The 18,568-nt window shown below is 41.4% G+C and overlaps 1 protein-coding gene across 10 annotated transcripts in view; it reads left to right on the top strand.

The window, feature by feature from the left end:
• Inpp4b (inositol polyphosphate-4-phosphatase type II B) overlaps positions 1 to 18,568 on the top strand; it is a 789,997-nt gene that overhangs the window by 488,325 nt on the left and 283,104 nt on the right. The gene's annotated exons all lie outside the window — the stretch shown is intronic.

Below are 18,568 nucleotides of genomic sequence, written 5' to 3'. Positions count from 1 at the left end.
TTCTCTTTCCAAAGAACCACTTGGAGCCACAATTTATTTCATTAAATTTAAGCAATTAGTTTTCATCTGATGTATTTCCTTAAGTATTCTGTGTCTCTTGATAGAATCTGTATTCATGTGTTTTTCTTACTTAATTTCCCTGATCTTCATGTGTCTGCATTTTTATTCCAAACTATTATGTTATATTATACAATTATGCTAATAAATACTCTATAGGTAGCAGAATTCGAGTTCTGAAAGGCAACCCTAATCTTTCTAGCTTCTGTCAGAGAGTTTCTATAAACATGGTATGGTAGTATATTTTATCTGGGAAGACATAAAACTCTTTCTAGGGTTGTAATGTTTTCCTCAATAAATTTTGCTGTGGTTTTTGGTTTGGGTTATGAATGGGCCAGCTACAAAAACTAGCTATCACTCTGGAATCTATCAGCCTAGCATGGTGCTTGAAGCTGAGGCTACCCCCAAGACCCTGGATCGGTGGCTGAAGATATCAAACACTGAACTCACTTAAAATTATCAGCCTGTGTGCATGCTTATTTATTTATTTCTCTTTTTTAAGATAGGGTCTTGCCTGCTCTGGCCTTAAATTCTCAGTTTGCCTGCCTCAGCCTTTCAAACAGGGATTGCAGACTGGGCAGTACTATGCCTGGCTTGCCCACGAACAATTAAGGAACATTTATTCCTCATCTTATTGACTCTCTCTCATTTGCACCTGCAACATGCTGTACACTGATGCAGCACTTAGGGGCTGAAACAGAAACCAGCTTTGTATTTTGAAGACAGGTTTTAACTGGATAGCCTTGGCTGGCCCAAGGGACTTGCTGTGTAGACCAGGTGGCCCTCAGACTTGCCTGGATCCTCCTGCTTTCTTTCTTAAAGGATAGAATTAAGAACTCTTCAGTGAGATAAAAATTAGTGAACACACAGACTGCCTTAGAAAGTGTGTAAGGAGGGTCCAGTTTAAAATACTGAGGAGGAAAAAAAAACAGTATAAAATCTCTAGAATTACATGAAATAGAAATAATTTTCCTATTTTGATCTAAATGTCTCTAATTCATAGTCATTTGATTTTGACTGTATGAAAAATACTAACTGCAACAAATCATGGCATTCTTTCCCTTGATGCAGGCAGATTATAAGCTTACCTTAGCCTGTGCATTTCCGGCACACGACCTGTAATTGGTTTGGTTTGGTTTTTGATGTAATTTATCTTCTTCTGATGCACTGTCTGTGGGGTTCTGCATTGGAATACAGTAAGTCAGGGTTAAGGAACATTTTTGTTTTCCTTTGCTTTTTATCTTCATGTGGTTATCCATGACTGTTATCCTTTCTATGCTCCAGCTGTTGTTTTTAAACCGTAGAATGAACGCATCCATAGAAATGAGGGCATGTTGGTAGACGTCCCTCCAGGCACTGGTGTTTTTATGGCCCATTTGTTTCACGTTCCCCAAACCTGAAGGTTCAGACTGTGGGTTCTGGCCCTTCGGGAGCTAACAAGAAACTCAAATTCCAATCCTCCATCTAGTCCCCTAGAAGAGGAGCCTGTGTTCAGTGTGGCTCCTCTCACACACTTGAAATTGGACATCAAGTGCATTGGATATTTTTTTTTTCTTACAGAAAACTTAAAGGAGAAAGAAACGTGCATATAATTTGTAGATTTAGACTCAAATTTCATGTGTGTATCTTTTAAAATTGTAGGATAACATTTGTTTACATATATTTGGAGAAAGGCCTCCAATATATAACCTGGTTCCTACCCACGTGTCACCAGTTCTGAGTGTTCCAGCTTCCCAAATGGACTTGGTGTCCTCATTTAGTAGTGACCTCTATCATTTTTCGTTAATTGACTTGGTTTTGTTGGTTCATATGTGCGCCCCTCCCCCACTTCTGTCGTATGTTAATTCTGTTCTCTGTGGGGTTGTGCCGTTTCCCGCTGTACTCTCCTGACTTCCACACTATCAGATGACTGATTATGATTTTAATTGTGCAGATATTGAGGATTCCTACACTAGTAACTGAAGTTAGAAGAAAACAAACCACCAACAGGACATCGTGTGCTCTGCTCTGAGAGTCTATTGGATGTAGCTCATTTGATCTTTATCAAACTAACCAACAATGCTATTTAACCCATCCTATAAATCAAACAGCAGTGGAAAGAATTTAGCATGTTTTCCAAGATTATCATGTTCTTAAATAAGAAAGAATTGATCTAAACTTACACTCTTCTGACTGGAGAGTTGTTCATTTCAACAACTCAGCAAGAGACAGCTGGCATCCAGTATGAAATGTCACCTGCCATGTATGCTTGGTGGCTGAGTGATAGCAAGGACTTGGATACAGGGCCATTTCTTCACTGGTTTGTATTTTTCAGATTTCCTCACAGCACCTCGTTTTACAATAGGGAACAAGTAAATGAGTATCAGTATGCTGTGTGGAACTTGGGTATGTTTCGCTATCGTGCCAGAGTGGGAACCAAGTTCAAACTACTGAGGGAAACAATGAAAATTGTTCCAATCAGCTTCAGAAATGTGGCCACCTGAAGCAACTGGGCATGGTTTGCCACCCAAGTACCTGGCATTCATATGCTCTTCTAGCCTGTCTCAAACCTCTGAGGCCATCCAAGAAGAACTTAGGAGAGCTGTACTATTTTGTATTATTTAGTAACAGAGTGGAAAATTCAAAGATCTGTTACTGAGTGGGCTAGCAATCAAGAGAACAATCCCATTGTTTGTACCACACTTTGGCAAACCAAACAGCCACGTGACGCACTAAAAACGGTTAAACTTTTCTACTAGAAAATCCTCAGAGGGAGAGAGAGAGGAGTGTTTCCAACTTCCCTGGGCCTTGCTGTTCGTTTTCCTCACAGTAAACTTGCATTCAGCACATATTCAGTTAGCAAATGCTAAGGTTTTGTACGTACTAAGGACAGTGATGGGTTCTTCAGAACATAACAGCGGTAACTATTTTGCAGTTGATACTGAGAGCGTGTTTAATGAATGATCTGTTAAGCAATACTCCGTGCAAGCACTGTGTTTGATCCTTTTTATGCACCAACTTGTTGAATTCCTGCGACACCATTTCTGTTTGGCATTAGCTTGATTGAGATGCTGTGGCTGCTGGCTATCCACAGAAGAGTAGAACTATGTTGATTCTTTAATTTGTTCACTTTCTAGTTTATACCTTGTAGGAAGCTCACAGCCTTACTAAATCCTTACTTATTTCTCTGGCAGCTTCTCCACTGTTTGAACAGTTTGGGGAGTCTTAATTTCTTGATGTTCCATCATCAAGTTCAATTTTGCATGCCAGAAGCAAAGCATAGCTTCAGTGAATGAATTTCAGTTGGAAATTTATTTTGATGATGGGTTCCTTGTATATATCTTTTAATTGCTTTATGTAAGACTAGTACCAAGAATTTATTTCTAGGTAGATTCCATGTAAATCGGTGAATATGATTGTCTAAGCATCAGATTATCTGTGTGTTACTGTTGGAATGTGAAATGCACCCCCTAGACTCGTGTGTTTGAACGTCTGCTTCCCAGTCCGTGGAGCTGTTTTGGATTGCTGTGTAAACGTTCGGAGGTGGAGCCCTGCTGGAGGACAGGGGCCACTAGGGGAGGATCTTGAATCTTCATAGCCAGACTCATTGCCTGTCCACTCTGCTTCCTAAGGGAATGCTTGGTAAACAGCTGTCTCGTCTCCTGCTGCCTGCCTTCTGTGCTGTGGTGGACAGAGCCCCTCAACTGTGAGCCGACACAACCCTTTCCTCCCGGTCTTGTTCCTCACCCAGTGTCTGTCCAGGAGCAAGAGAAGTAAATCGCAGGACAGTGGCGAGCAATAGACTGCAGTCTCCTCGAGAAGCTAAATTCCGGGTGAAGATTTACACTTATTTCAATGTAGACCTCAGTACCCTCATCCTTTTCCTCCCTTATCACAGACTCTTTCAGCTCATCCTAACACATCCTGCCATGCCTGTCTGACTTTCATGTGGGTTCTGGGGATCTGAACTCCGGTCCCCACACTTGTATAATAAGAGCTTTATCCACTGAGCCATCTCCCTAGGCTCTCTGTTCTTTTAGCCTTTAAGTCAGCTTTCTTACTGGAGCATAAATTATGGTTATGACAGAACTACCTGCTGGTCCCACAAAACTTAGTGTTATATATGTCTAAAATGTTTTCTGTGTTAAAAAATGTTAATATAAATGAACTGTCATCTGAAACACCCACTTTTGTGGAGAGTAGCACATCTCTGCTTAATTTTAAAGGAGAATAGTATTGAATATTGTGGAACACATCTGCGGAGATATAGATGACAGGGACTGCATGTACTTCGTTGTTATTTTGGCAACAAAAGTAAAAATCACGGTACTAGTGCCCAAAAGCAGTACATCAAGATGCTGTGTCCTTATCACAGGAAGTGAGCGTGCAGGAGTGTGTATGAGTCAGCGGCAGCCCCACAGCAGGATGAACCAGAGGCTCTGCTTGGAAGAGCTATATCCCAAAGCACTGACTCCATGGTGCACTCCCAGGAGCCTCCCCTTCCCCCTCCCTTGCTGACCTTTGACCTGTTTGCGGGAACTTTACAGGAGGTTTTTGCTGCAGCTCTGACACCTACATAGATCTCCACAGAGGAAACGTTTTCATCTTTTGTGTTATTTCATTTTCTAACGGGATAAATAATGATATTTTTCCTGTTTTATGGATGAGCAAATATTCGAGCAGCAGCTTGATTTCCTAAATTTCCACAGCTGCTGCAGGAGGAAGTCTGGATATTGTCCACCAAGGACTCCCCAGAACATGTGCATTATCTTTCTTAGCGTGTGAGCATTCAGTTATTTTGAGGATGGGAAGGGACCTTCAAACTGGCATTTGATGCTCTTCTTGGACCCCGCTAGTGATGAGGTACTCATACTTGATGCTCTCTCCATTTACAGACAGGCCTGGTATTAGAAAAGTATTTGTACTTTCTCCCAAATTTCAACTCATCTTTCCGGAGTTGAGTAGAAGTTTCCCTGCTCTCTGATGCTTCTGAAAGCATCTTTTCTACCCAACCCTGAGTATTCTTATCAGGGAGCGCTGAGGTAGCAGGAGGACTTGAGCTCAAGTCCTTGTCCTGTGACCACTCAAGTCACTGGGGTCAGGCTGCTTGCTCTCCCTCTCTAATGTATGCTAATGAAAATTGTAAAGATTTCTTTTCTGAGGTGGGTGGTTCTGGGTAAATTAATAAATGCAGTAAGGTCCCAAGCCCTGCCTTGTGCTAGAGAAAAGCATTGTAATATCTTTTCCATTGCTCCTTGCTTTAAAGTTAATTTCTTCACATATCCCTTAATATTTTGTTTAGTTTGCTTATTTAGTTGCTTTAGTCCACAGATCTCTAATCTGCCAGTGGCAGTGGTGCGGACTTACTCTTTATATAAACGTAAAATATCAGTGACTAAGACATGGATTCTTACCTGATGCCTAAATTCTGGCTTACATCCCTTTGACAGCCTATCTAGTGTATACTCAAGGGGAGATCCCATTAGAGGACACACCCAACAGTTTGTTTGGTTGAAGCCTCCTGGGAGAAGTAAATACAACTTTTTACTAACAATATTAGGGGTGTAGCATTAAAATCAAGACAGAACTTTGTAAATGTCACTTGGCTATAATTTGTATCTGGAATTTTTATTATTGATTTCTATATGCTTAAAAATAATTTTCACTTTATTGAAGTTTCAATACACTTACATCACTTCCCCCTTTGATTGCCTCCTAACCACTCCCATATTGATACTATTCTTTTTATAGAATATACTGAATACTATGTACAGAATAAATTCAAGTGACTCTTTCTCTTGCTTGCACCCTAAGAATGAAGGGAGACATCAAAGAGAAGAGCAGGGAGTTTGCTTAGGAAACTAAGTTCTTGTAAGTGCCTGTGCTAAAGACCCTAGGGGAGACATCGCCAAAGGTCTCTAACATGAGCCATCTTGGAGTATCTCTTGAAATTCCATCCATTCGTCAAAAATTAGTGGAAAATGTAAATCATACAAGTATCAGTTCACTACAATAAAGAAAGAGAATATTTAATTTAAAATTATTCCTGAGCCTAAATCCTGGCTCTTCTATGGCCTTGCCAAATGGTTGAGTGCTCTGAGACTGGATGACCTTGAACTTCTGGTTGGTCTTCCTCTATCTGCCAAGTTCTAGGACTATAGTCATACACCATCTAGCTACTGAGAAGTCTACCCAGAGCTTTGAGAATGCTAGGCCAGCTACCAAATGGGCTTCGTCACCAGTCCTAAGCTCAGTTTCCTGCCTGTGAGATGTGGATTCCAGTACTGTCTCCCTCACAGGGCTTGTTGTAAGGATTGTGTGAATCACTGACATGAAATGTTTATAATGATGCCCAGCACAGAGAATGCTAATAATTATTTTTGATATTTTTCTTTGTTGGTATCTTTAGGGAGTTTTCTGTTTTCTTTATAGGCCTAGATTAGGCATTCTGTATGCAGTCTGGCTGAAATAGTAGATGACACAGGTTCACCTCAGCCACCCACTGCTTAACTGACAATAATACTATCATATTATATCAACATGGTATTTTCCCTTGCATCCAGCTAGGCTTTCATTACATCTCAGATGTCTGTGCAGGGATTTATTCTGCACCTTTATTTATGGCCCTAAGTCATTTTCATGACTGGAGATAAGGCCATGGAAGCCAATTAGCACTTCCTTCCTCTGCATTGTTCAAAAGATGTGGAATCCGTCATATTGTAAATTGGTTTAGAGTTCTCAGACACTGACGGGACAGCACATGCCTAGACATTACATTCAATAGCTACTCAGTTTTTACAGAAAGGCCTGAAGTCTTTCCTCTTTTAAAATGTGAATTGCATGAAGTTACTCTCTGTACACAAAGACATACCTGCTTAAGAAATCTGAGACCTAATTTACCTGTGAAGATAAATTTCAGGAATGATTAGCCTGAAAAGAATTACATTCAACTTGAACATTTTGTATTAGATGTTCTCCTACTTACCAGAGTCATGTTCATCATTATCACCATGTTTCTGCTCTCTGTTGCATTTGTATCATCTCTGTGCAAATGGTGATTTTTGTATTACTAGTTATCACAGTTGTTATTGGTATATATTCAAGGAAAGGAATTCGATGGTGAAATATATTTGAAGCTCCTACATTGTAAAGAAAAGAAAGGCAAGCTTTGTTTTTAAATGACTTCTCAGTCTTCACTAGCCCTCCAAGGCACTTTGGGAGACTCATAGGACACATGTCATGACGACAACTTTATTTGGGTTGACTATGAGGTTGGTGTGTGGGACTTTATCAAATGGACATTCACTTTCAACTCACATATCAAACTGTTCATCCCCCATTTCCCCATGGAGGCTTTCAGAGTCCCAGAACACTTACAGCTACACCACTGGACTGTGTAGATCTCAACTTCTGCAAGTCATACAAAATGTTCAAGGAAAGATTTTCAAATTGTCTGCTTTCTCTTTCTTCTATGGTGTTTTGATTTTTTTTAGATTGTAATGTAATTACATCTTTAACCCCTTCCTTTTCATCCTCCAAATACTTCCATGTTCCTTACCCCTTGCTTTCTTTCAAATTTATCACCTCCTTTTCTTCGAGTATTGTTAATCTGTGTGTATGAGCATTTCTAATACATAAATAAACCTGCTTGGTCTGAATAATGTTCTTTGCATGCCCGTTCTCAGGTAGGACCACTTGACATTAGATAATCAACTGGGCTGCCCTTCCCTGGGAAGACTATTTTCCTGCTCTCAGCTTTCCTTACTTACCTCTAATTCTTTATCAAGGGCTGAGGTCATGGCAAATTCTTCTAAGCTTGGATACACAGAACATGCACATTTCACGATTACTGCCTGTTTTAACCATGACAAAGTGAGCTTTACTGTCCTGTTGAGATCTCCTCCTGTTAGCTCTGTCCCTTTCTTGATAAAATGAAACATTTGCAGTTACTTTAAATGCAGCCCGATGTAGGGATCTCAGCATCATTTGCAACTCTCTCTTCCTGAAATTCTTATCTGATTATGTGTTTTTCTTCTTAGAACTTCACATATTGCTCCTCCTGCCCCACCTAAGGCCTCCTATCCACAGTGAGCAGAACCAGGCACACAGGAATACAGAATCTTCAGGCAGGCACCGCAGCTTCTCCACCTTAGCCAGGTAGCATTTCAATCTCACATTAGCTCCATCTGTCACTTCAACCATTACTCTCCCCTCACATTTGCTTAGTGTAGGGTCACCAAACACTGTCCTAGTGTGGGCTCAGAGTTCTTACATTCCTGGACTAGCCCTTTGTCTCATGGTCTCGGAGCTCAGTTTAGATGAGAGCATGGCCATGTCTGTGTGGGATCAGAGTTCTTACATTCCTGGGCTAGCCCTTTGTCTCATGGTCTCTGAGCTCAGTTTAGATGAGAACATGGCCATGTCTGTGTGTGCTGGCATGCAGCCTAACTGCTTCACTAGTCTGGTGATCATTTCATATCCCTCACCCCCAAATTCTCTTATCCCCCTAGAAAACCCGAAATAATCCAGGCATGTTCTCAGGAAGGTCAAGTCACCAGCCATGTCCATGGCTTCCCACTGACTCCTCAGTTTCCTTTGACCAATGACTTTCTTCTTGTCTTTCCATTGAGTCCATCATTCCTAGTCCAGCTAATAGAGTCTGAATGGCCAAAGAAGGTCATTAGCTCCTAATGGTGAGGCTATCTTTGGATTTTCTGTTGATAGATTATCAGCCCTATTTAATAGCCATATGTGAGAGCAATCGAAAGTGCTGCCTGGGAGCAGAGGGAAAACTTTCCTTCCTTGTAGTGTTTCCTTTGGCAAGCTCTGGGGTTCAGGACCTCTGTGTTGACTCACTTAGTGGAATTCAGCGAGTCCTGCTGCTGTGGAATGCAGTCTGACTATCTCACAGTAGAATCATAGCTCAGAGGCTAGTGAGCTGGCTCAGTGGCTGAAGGGGCTTGCCGTTAAACCCGACAACCTAAGTTTCATTGCACGGCCCCACACGCTGGAAAGAAGGAAGCAGCTCAGCAAATTGTCCTTTCTGAGTCATTGCATTGCTCCCCCACTCAGGCACAAGGTGCTTGTTTAGTGTGCACAGGCCCTGTGTTCCATCCTTAGCACAACAAAATAAATTTATGTGTAAATAAACACAATTAAAACCAATGGATCAGGGTTGTTTTCCTCAATGCTGTGTTACAGTGGGAGACATTTGCTTTTAGACCAGCCAATAATTTGGTGAGTGAGTCACTGGATTCCCTGATTGGAGTACTTGGAACTTACTAGATTTGCATGAAAAAATACTGTTTTCTTATCTAAAATCAAATTGAAGATTTCTCAGTGGCTTACACGGCAAATAGAAGAGATGGTCTCCAAGGGGCTTTGTGTTTGCTTATTGGGCAAATTGCCCACTGACACTAAATGCCTTGGCTGTTGAGATTTGTCACCAATTCCAGTACAGATGGATTTCTGCAGGGCATAAGTGCATTGGCCTTTAAGAACATGAAAGGATCAGCTGAGACTATAATGAAAAAAGTCACTGTCATCAGGAACTAATTACTTTGCTTAAATTTCCCAACCTGTCGAGTGGTGAGAATAACACCAATAAGAAGAGGTAAATTATGAACTCCAGTGCCAGGTTTAAAGTAAATGATGCTATCATTTGATTACAAGGATTTTCTGCCTCCTCTTCTCCATGTCATCTCTCAGTCCCCAACACCTTCACTACATCATGAAGCAAATTCTACTCAAATGATCACTTGAAGAATAGACCAAGAGAAACTGTAAGCTGCATGAAGGCTGTGGGAAGAGGAAAGTGTTAGAAATGCACATAACTGCTTTTATAATATTTATTATGGAATTACAGTGTTTCCTAAAAGATTGTCCTTGTCATGTCTTTGAATTCTTTGAATTTGAAAATGCCCAGTCATGAAAATAAAATGATACAAAAGAGTTTTATTTGAATTTCCTGATCAGGGTGACTAAAAATGGGGATACATGCCGTTCCTGTAGAGTTTTCCCATTTTTACACCTTGTGGATCTGTCTTCAAAGGGAGCCTTGCACACTTTCTGTCCTGTGCCCTCCTGCAGGGAGGTGAGTTGGAAAGGAAGCTGAGAACTTTTCAAGCTACATTAAGTGTAATTGGTTTTAAGCAGGATCTGGGTCACTCATGAAACTGTTAGAGAGCCCGGAACCAGAGAACAAAGCAGTGTTTTATAATAATACATCAACAGTCACTCTGAGTTTTCCCTTTAATTTTTGAGTCCTCTGTACTCAGTCACCACATCCTTGTGAGTCAGGAGGGCCTGTGGCAAACGGTAGGGCTGCCAGTTGGTTACTTTACATAAGTGTTAGGAAGAGAGAAGCAGAGGCGCTAGTTCGGGTTCTCCGGAAGTCTCACAAATATCACCTGGAAATGGAGCTAAGAATAGCATGGATTTTGTAATTTTTTTTTTTTTTTTTTTTGGTTTTTCGAGACAGGGTTTCTCTGTGTAGCTTTGCGCCTTTCCTGGAACTCACTTGGTAGCCCAGGCTGGCCTCGAACTCATAGAGATCCGCCTGGCTCTGCCTCCTGAGTGCTGGGATTAAAGGCGTGCGCCACAACCGCCCGGCTTGTAATTTTTTTTTTTTTTTTTTTTTTTTTTTTTTTTTGGTTTTTCGAGACAGGGTTTCTCTGTGTAGCTTTGCGCCTCTCCTGGAACTCACTTGGTAGCCCAGGCTGGCCTCGAACTCACAGAGATCCGCCTGGCTCTGCCTCCCGAGTGCTGGGATTAAAGGCGTGTGCCACCACCGCCCGGCGGCTTGTAATTTTTTAATAACACATGCAATGCAGTTGAAATAGTGCCTGTTCCATAGTCTGTAATGAACACTGGCCACTATTCACTGTTGCTACCACAAACATCAAGTATCCATAACACCAAGACCACACTTGTTTTGTTTTTTTGTTTTGTTTTGTTTTTGTTAAATGGGATTTAAACGACCCTAGGTTGACTAATGCCTTCTTGCTTTTGTCCTACAGTGTCCTCACATATTGTCATTTGAGTCCTGAGACTTCAGTGGAAATGTCATTAGAAAGACTATCTGAGCAAAGTCAGCAGTGAGAAAAAACACTTAGCATATCTAAGCCCGGCACTGGTGATGGTGATGGTGCTCTTCCCAGGAAAACCAGAGGTCAGGTGAAGCTCCGGAAGGAGTTTGTGTGTTGTGTACCAGGAGTAACAGAGTCCTATGGAGCACATGTTTGAGTGAGTTGAGCAAGCCACAGAACCAAGGAAGAGACTAAGAAAGTACAAACATCCAGTTGGTGGATGGGTGAAGGCCATGGTGCCCGTATCATCTTGTACTCAGAGTAAAGTTGAGCTATAATAGGGGTCAGAACTGACAAACGCAAGATTCACCTCCAAGTTGAGATTAGACAGACTTCAGGTGGGCGAGAGTGGGAGCAGGGAAAATGAGAACCAGTGGGAAGCGACCATATCAGGTCATGTGAGCAGTGTTGGGAGTTAGCAATAAGGAGGTAGTTCAGGGTTGGTGAGACAGAATCTCATTCTGGATTCATTTTCCATAAAAGGACAAACTTGGTTTGGCGATAGGATGCATTTGATTTGGCAATAGAGTGGGTGTGAGATGTGAGAGAAAAGGACAGAACCAAATGAATGCAAGGTTTTTGTTGTTTTTGTTTTGTTGGTTTGGTTTGGTTTGTGGAGCTGCTGGTGGTGCTGATGTTGGATATTGACAGGAAGTTGGTTTTAAGAAGACAATTCTGAGCTCAGTTCTGAATTTTATTCACTTAAATGACTGAAGTTCACAATAATGAACTAATGATGAAAATAATCATGACACTCCCTGTAGACCAGGGAGGTCTTTAAAATTATAGTCAAGGACATATATTTCTGATTAAGTGGAGAAAAATCATCACTGAAGCCTTAACATTCAGTGATTAAAGGATATTCTAGAAAGCATTGTTCAGTGCTTTCAAAAAAGATCTGTAATTAACTTGGTGATGATGGTGCACACCTTTAATCCCAGCACTCGGGAGGCAGAGGCAAGTGGATCTATGTGAGTTTGAGACCAGCCTGGTAAACAGAGTGAGATCCAGGACAGCCAGGGCTGCACAGAGAAACCATGTCTCAGAAAACAACAACAACAAAAAGAAACCCAACGAACCAACCAAAGAATAACAACAATGACAACAACAACAACAAAATAGTCTGTAACACATTGATTCATTAAAAAATAACAGGAGAGACTATCATAGAGATAAATGAACCCTATGCCTTACATGAAACACACAATGAAAATTTTAAAAAAAATAGTAATTTCCTACTGAAGAAAATTTAACCTTTGAGACTGACAGCAAACCCAAGTCATATTTAAAGAGTTAAAATCCTAGGGCCACATCCCTTCTGCAGAAGTACCAGAAAATAATGGTGTGTGGGGTGCTCATGCTATTTCATTTAAGATGCAAGTAAAAATGGAAAACAAAGAGAGGGAAAATGTTATTTTAATGCACTAACAAGTATAATTTACAGCCAAGAGTGAACCAAAGCCAAACCCTCTCCAGTACTGCTTTCTTGTTGTCCTCCACACCCAGCTGTCCTAGGCCTTCCCTCGAGCTACCATTCTTCCATGTTTGATGCACTTAAAATTTTTCACAGAGATTTTTGTACTCAAGTAGACATTTATTATGCTTTATAGTATAATCAAATACAGAACTACACCACTACTTACATGTTGTTTATACTTGGTGAGAATATCAGTGCATATAGGAAAAAGTAAAATATATATATATATATATATATATATATATATATATATATATATATATATATATATCCTCTAACAACATAGTGACCCTTGAAAATTATGAGCCAGAGTAATGACTTTCCAAGAAGCATAGTGTCTCAACGCTCCTCATAGCATTGTTCTCTGAATCTACATCTTTGTGAGCGTTTTCAGGGAACCTGAATATGAGCATCTTCTGAATGGACCTCAGAGGCAGGAGATTCAGGCAAACATTGAACATCACAGGACCGACATTGTAAGTTCCTTTGTATCCTAAAGGAGTTTCTGAATGCCTGCTCTGTAAGTTCTTAGGGACACGATATTGATCAGTGTCTCCTGACTAGGACAATGAACACTGGTGTGTTTAATAGTTACTCTTAGGTGATGTGTTTCTTATGTCTACTCATTGTGGTAGAGTTTGATACATATAGAAAGAAAATAGTAACTTGTCTCTAGAATCCCAGTCCTTGTGTCTTCCTGGGACTCTGCCGTCATCCTTGACTTCTGTTGATAAGATCTGCACTGACAGGCAGAAATGTCAGTCTAAGGCAACAGTCCACCATGGCAAGGAGGGTGTGGTGGCAGGAGTGGTTCCAGGTATGGCGGTGAGATTATTCGGTAGATGGTCACATTGCAGCTAGGTGCAGGTACACAGCTACTGTCACTTTTACTGTCTCATTCCCACGCTCTTTTCTTTGCTCCAGTTATGACCAGATATCTCTTAGAAACACCACATCCTAGGGAAATAATGCATATGGCATTATCTGAGTTCACTTTGCTATAAAATTCCACCCAGTGGGTCCAGGCATTCCCTCTCTCCTGGGGAGAAAGCAGTGGCTACATCCTGTAATAACAATAGTTCTCATGGACAAGCAACTCAGCCAAATGCCTACAGAATGTTTTCAACTGAGTCAGCCCCCTGGTACAATTCTGTTGAGAGAAGACAACTCATACACAGCGGGATCTTGCAGAATGCAAGAAGAGGGTTATTGAAAGAAGGTGGACCAGATCAAGTACTCAGAGCCACAGTATAAAACTTCCCAGATTCTAAAAATATGACTTGAAGGTTTTCATTATATAAAAATTATGTTTAGTGACCCAAATTAAGATATTTGTTGGTAATTTTAGAAATGGGAGTGTTTGAAGATTGCTAGAGTCTTACTGTCTGAGCCTATTTCTTTCCGATTTTCGTGTTCAACTTGAAGATGGCGATTTAGGCAGATGGTTAGAGCTTTGTGGATTCATGGGGAGAGGTCTTCCTGGAATTTGCACTCACATTCGACGTGCTAAGAACTTGTTCCCTCTGCCCTATGTGAAGACACAGCTGAAGCCAGCCACCTGCAAGCCGGCCTGAGAGCCCTGAGCCTGACATCCAGCCTCCAGAACTCCGAGAGAGGGAACAGATGAGTCTGGAACTCCCAAGTTGGTGGTGGGGTTGTTAGTTGCTACTTCTCTGAATTAAAATGAAGGTTATTAGATTTTGCTACAGTTATTTAAACACCTTCAGGCAATACCCTGGCTGCATCGTATGTGATTCCTCATTACTAGTAAAAACCCAAACATAACCATTACTCCACTTCTGAAAGCAACAGATGTGATACTCAGTTCCATAGAATGAAGTTCACTGAAGTTGTGAAGAATACAGTCTACTTAAAGACATCAATGTGCTTAAAAGAAGGCAAGAGTTAAACAGGTGTCAGCATTTGAAGACACATAGTCATCCAGGATAAAAATGCACTGAATCCTTACCCACGACCATGGTTTGTGCAACCCACAGATTGCTCATGGCTGCATGAAAGGGTGGATTAGGTCTTTCTTGCTTTTTGTTTTGGCGCTGTGATACAATGCCTAACAGAAGCAGCTTAAGGGAGAGGTGATTTTGCTTTACAGTTGAGAGAAGTCCATCACCCTAGGGAAGACATGACCAAAGAATACAACACAGCTGTTCACGTTGTGTCCATAGTCAGGGAGAAGAGACAGGTGCACGCTGGGATGTAGCTTGCTTTCTTCACTTTATTCGGTTCCTGACACCAGACCACAGCATGATGTCCTTCACCAGCCGAGTGGTCTTTACCACCGACTGAAATCTTTTGGAAACATTTTCATAGACACTCCCAAAGGTGCATTTCCATGGACTTTCTAAATCCAGACAAGCTGACAGTGAGGATTAATCGTTAGAGGGACTGAGCCTGGCATTCTGTGCAGCCCACGCCCCTGAACTCCCCTCACAAGATAGGAAAAGGTTTTGCACTTACACTTCTTGTTGGGAATATTCTGGAAATAAAGTATTTAACAGGCTCTGAAGGGAGTTATAGAAGGAAGTTCGTCTATCCTTCTTGATAATGAACGATTCCACAGTCACATTTGGGAAGCAAAATTCACTGTAGCAGTAATTTGGAAGCACACTGTGGACCAGAACATTACAGATAATGTGTGTACTCTCCTGGAAGAAGATAAAGATGCTTATAAGAAAACATTTTTTACACATAAAGAACAGCATAGCCCAGCACAGAGGAGCCAGGAGTGGGAGCTCCTGCTGCTGTGTAGACAATGCAGCCTACGAGAAGAAACCCAGGGAAGGAAATAAAGAGGAGAGATGAATTCCTCCCAAACGTGGCCTACTCTGAGGAAAGATCAATTAGTACAGCAGAAGGAAAAATTCCTCAGAGCTGAAGAGCAGGCTGCCGAGAACTGAACCAAACCACTGCTGTTTCCCACGAACACTGCAAAATCAGAACAATGCTACTCTTTTCTTTTGGCTTTCAGTAATACATTTAAAATAAATACAAGACAATCTTTTGACCCTAGTATTCTTAGGTAATCATCAGTACTTCTGATGACTCAGTTTCCACAAGATGAACCAGGAGAGGCTGAAGGTGAGCATGGGCCATAGGATTCACTCACTGCAGTCAGCACTGATGGTCAAAGGACTTAAGAGCTTCTCTAATATTATCAGATAAGAAATGTTAAATCTGGTGTTAGGCAAAACAAGTGAATCCTTTTACTCGGAACACATTTCTTCCAGTTACCTAAAATTTACAGAAGAATATAATAATGTTTTTGGAATTACAAATTTTAATTCTATGGCTTCTGGTCATCTATCTCCTCATCCTGTTTGCACTTCAGTCTAGATTAAAGCCAAATTTATTTCCTCCCGTGAATCCTTAGAAGTGTGCTTAGAATTACTAAGAGAGGCATCTTGCTATTGTCAGAAATCTGAAATGACATCTTGAGGGGAGAAGTAGAGGAGGGAGGACACATCTTTCTTGGGTACTCTATAGAAAACTGGTAGGAGACTGTAGCTAGAGTTTTCCTACTTGGTCCACAGTCAGGACAAATCTCTCTCACCTGCCAGTCCCACAGCCGCTCAGACCCGACCAAGTAAACACAGAGACTTATATTGGTTACAAACTGTATGGCCGTGGCAGGCTTCTTGCTAACTGTTCTTACAGCTTAAATTAATCCATTTCCATTAATCTATACCTTGCCACATGGCTCGTGGCTTACCGGCATCTTCACATGCTGTTTCTCATTGTGGCAGCTGGCAGTGTCTCTCTGACTCAGCCTTCCACTTCCCAGCTTTATTCTCCTCCTTGTCCCACCTATACTTCCTGCCTAGCCAATGGCCAATCAGTGTTTTATTTATTGACTAATTAGCAACACATTTGCCATACAGAACATTCCACAGCAGGAGACAGTTGATTTCATTTTGCTGTGGATTTGTCTTTGCTGATATCCTTATTTGGTGCAGATAAAAACAATATACTCGCCCTACTTCCTCAACAAAAATAACAGAATTCTGTCCAAATCTTTATGACTTTATTTAATCCGTTTCAGCTGTGAAATCTGCCACATTTGACTTAGAGAATATTCACCAAATGGTTGAGCAGTGCAGAGTTCAGACAATAAGGCGGAACAAGCTAGAATCAGAAGACAGGTCCTTGAAGGCCTTTATTCTAGTCTTATGCCTAAGACTGCCTACCCTCGCACGCTTTGACTAAACTCAGCCTGTGTTTCACTCCAGTGTTTAGTCACCATATGTGGCATTCCTGGGTGCCCTTTGTCATCCTTTGTCTGGTGTCGTATCCTTCTTTCTCTTTGGTGCTCTGACTGCCCCTGCTAAGGCTTCTGCTCGCTCACTGAGTCCTGGTGTCTGAGGTCCACTCTCACAGCTCTGCCAGCTCTCCCCAGCCACCTTTGTTTTTAACCTTACGTTCTTTGTATAGCATCTGAATCTTCTGAATTTGATGCTTCCTACCATCTGGTCTCTCCCCTTTCTATGGTGAACTCTATCTGTCCCCTCCATCTGTGGGACTATTGACACAGTATCAGTTCAGCATGACTTCTCTCTGACAATTGGATTCAGTAGCCATGTCAGTGACCTTTATAAATCATTGAACTCTTGGGGCTTTTCTACCCTACTTTAGTAGTTCATCTGATCTTAAGGTTACTTTCTAGCTACCTGACAAATGGTATTAATCCCATCTCTCCAGAGTCTCCACTTTAAGCATATTGCTTTGGATCTTTCTAGAACACTCCAAGTAGTATGTCTGTGACCCCGGAGTCTACTGCTGCTTCTCATCCTTGTCCTTCACAGCCCCCTCCAATACCCTCTCCTTTTGCCTAACTAAGGTCTCATGGTCCATCTCCTAGAAATCATATGCCCTCAACTCCTGAGTCTCCCCTTTCCTATTGAGCAAAATGTAGTGTAATAAACCATTGAATTAAAACTATAAGCTACTATTTTTGATTCATATAAATCTAACTAAAACCACTATCTATCTCACCTACCTCACAATTACATTTCTTCAACTGTGTAGAGGCATCTGCCTTCCATGTTCACAGGCTGCATTTGGGAGCATGCTCCCTAATTTCTTGGGTATCTTCAATAACAGTGCAGTACTATCATTTAACCCGTGATTCATTCACGGTCTCACTGTCTGGGCCATAGCTTTATGCTACACCATTCCTCAAATCTTGAAACTTTCTCACCTCTTCCTCTTTCTTAGCTAATTTGTCTGGTTTCTGCTTCACTGGAATAATTTGACAGTTTCCCACAGTGTATTTTCCAATCACTAGTATTTTCTTCTTGCCCTCCTGTAAATTAACTTTCTCTTTCTCTCTAAAAATCGTGCTTCAGATAGTCATCTGAGAGCTGGCTCCAGGGATTATCCACTTTGACTCATGCATCATAAACTGATATCTGCCAGTTGTCTATCAGCGTGGAAACACTCCATTCACCCTTCCACATGCCTCTCTGACTCACGCTCCGGCCCCTGCAGCCTTTGCAGCAGAACCATTTCACCTGCTTAGAGCATTTCTGAAAACACCTTCCCGGGCTTTCATCCCTGGCACATCCATAAGCAGCACTTCGTATGATCCTCCGTGGCCTCATGTTGCTAAAGCCCGTGAATAATTCCCACTATTCCTCTCACTAAAATATATCGACATAATGGATCAGTTGCCTATTCCCTAAAAGATATTCTTCACTTGATATCTGGAACACCAGGCTTTTACCCACTTCCTACCACCAATGACTTTTTCTTCTCTGTTCCTCCTGGTTGTTCCTCATTGGTCTGACTTCTAAGTGTTGGTATCTCTTACACTGCAGTTTAGTATAGGAATTCTCCTATTTTCTCTCATCAGTCATTCTTTTCTCAATAGCTCCAAAGCTTTCAATAGCCTCAATGACTCTTCGTTTGTACTGGGAAAAATTATATATATGCATCCAGATACTGAACTACTCCT

Source organism: Peromyscus californicus, unplaced genomic scaffold (genome assembly GCF_007827085.1).
Source record: "Peromyscus californicus insignis strain IS unplaced genomic scaffold, ASM782708v3 Scaffold_8__1_contigs__length_139910024, whole genome shotgun sequence".
Lineage (NCBI taxonomy): Eukaryota > Metazoa > Chordata > Mammalia > Rodentia > Cricetidae > Peromyscus > Peromyscus californicus.
This window is presented reverse-complemented; position numbering and strand designations above follow the sequence as displayed.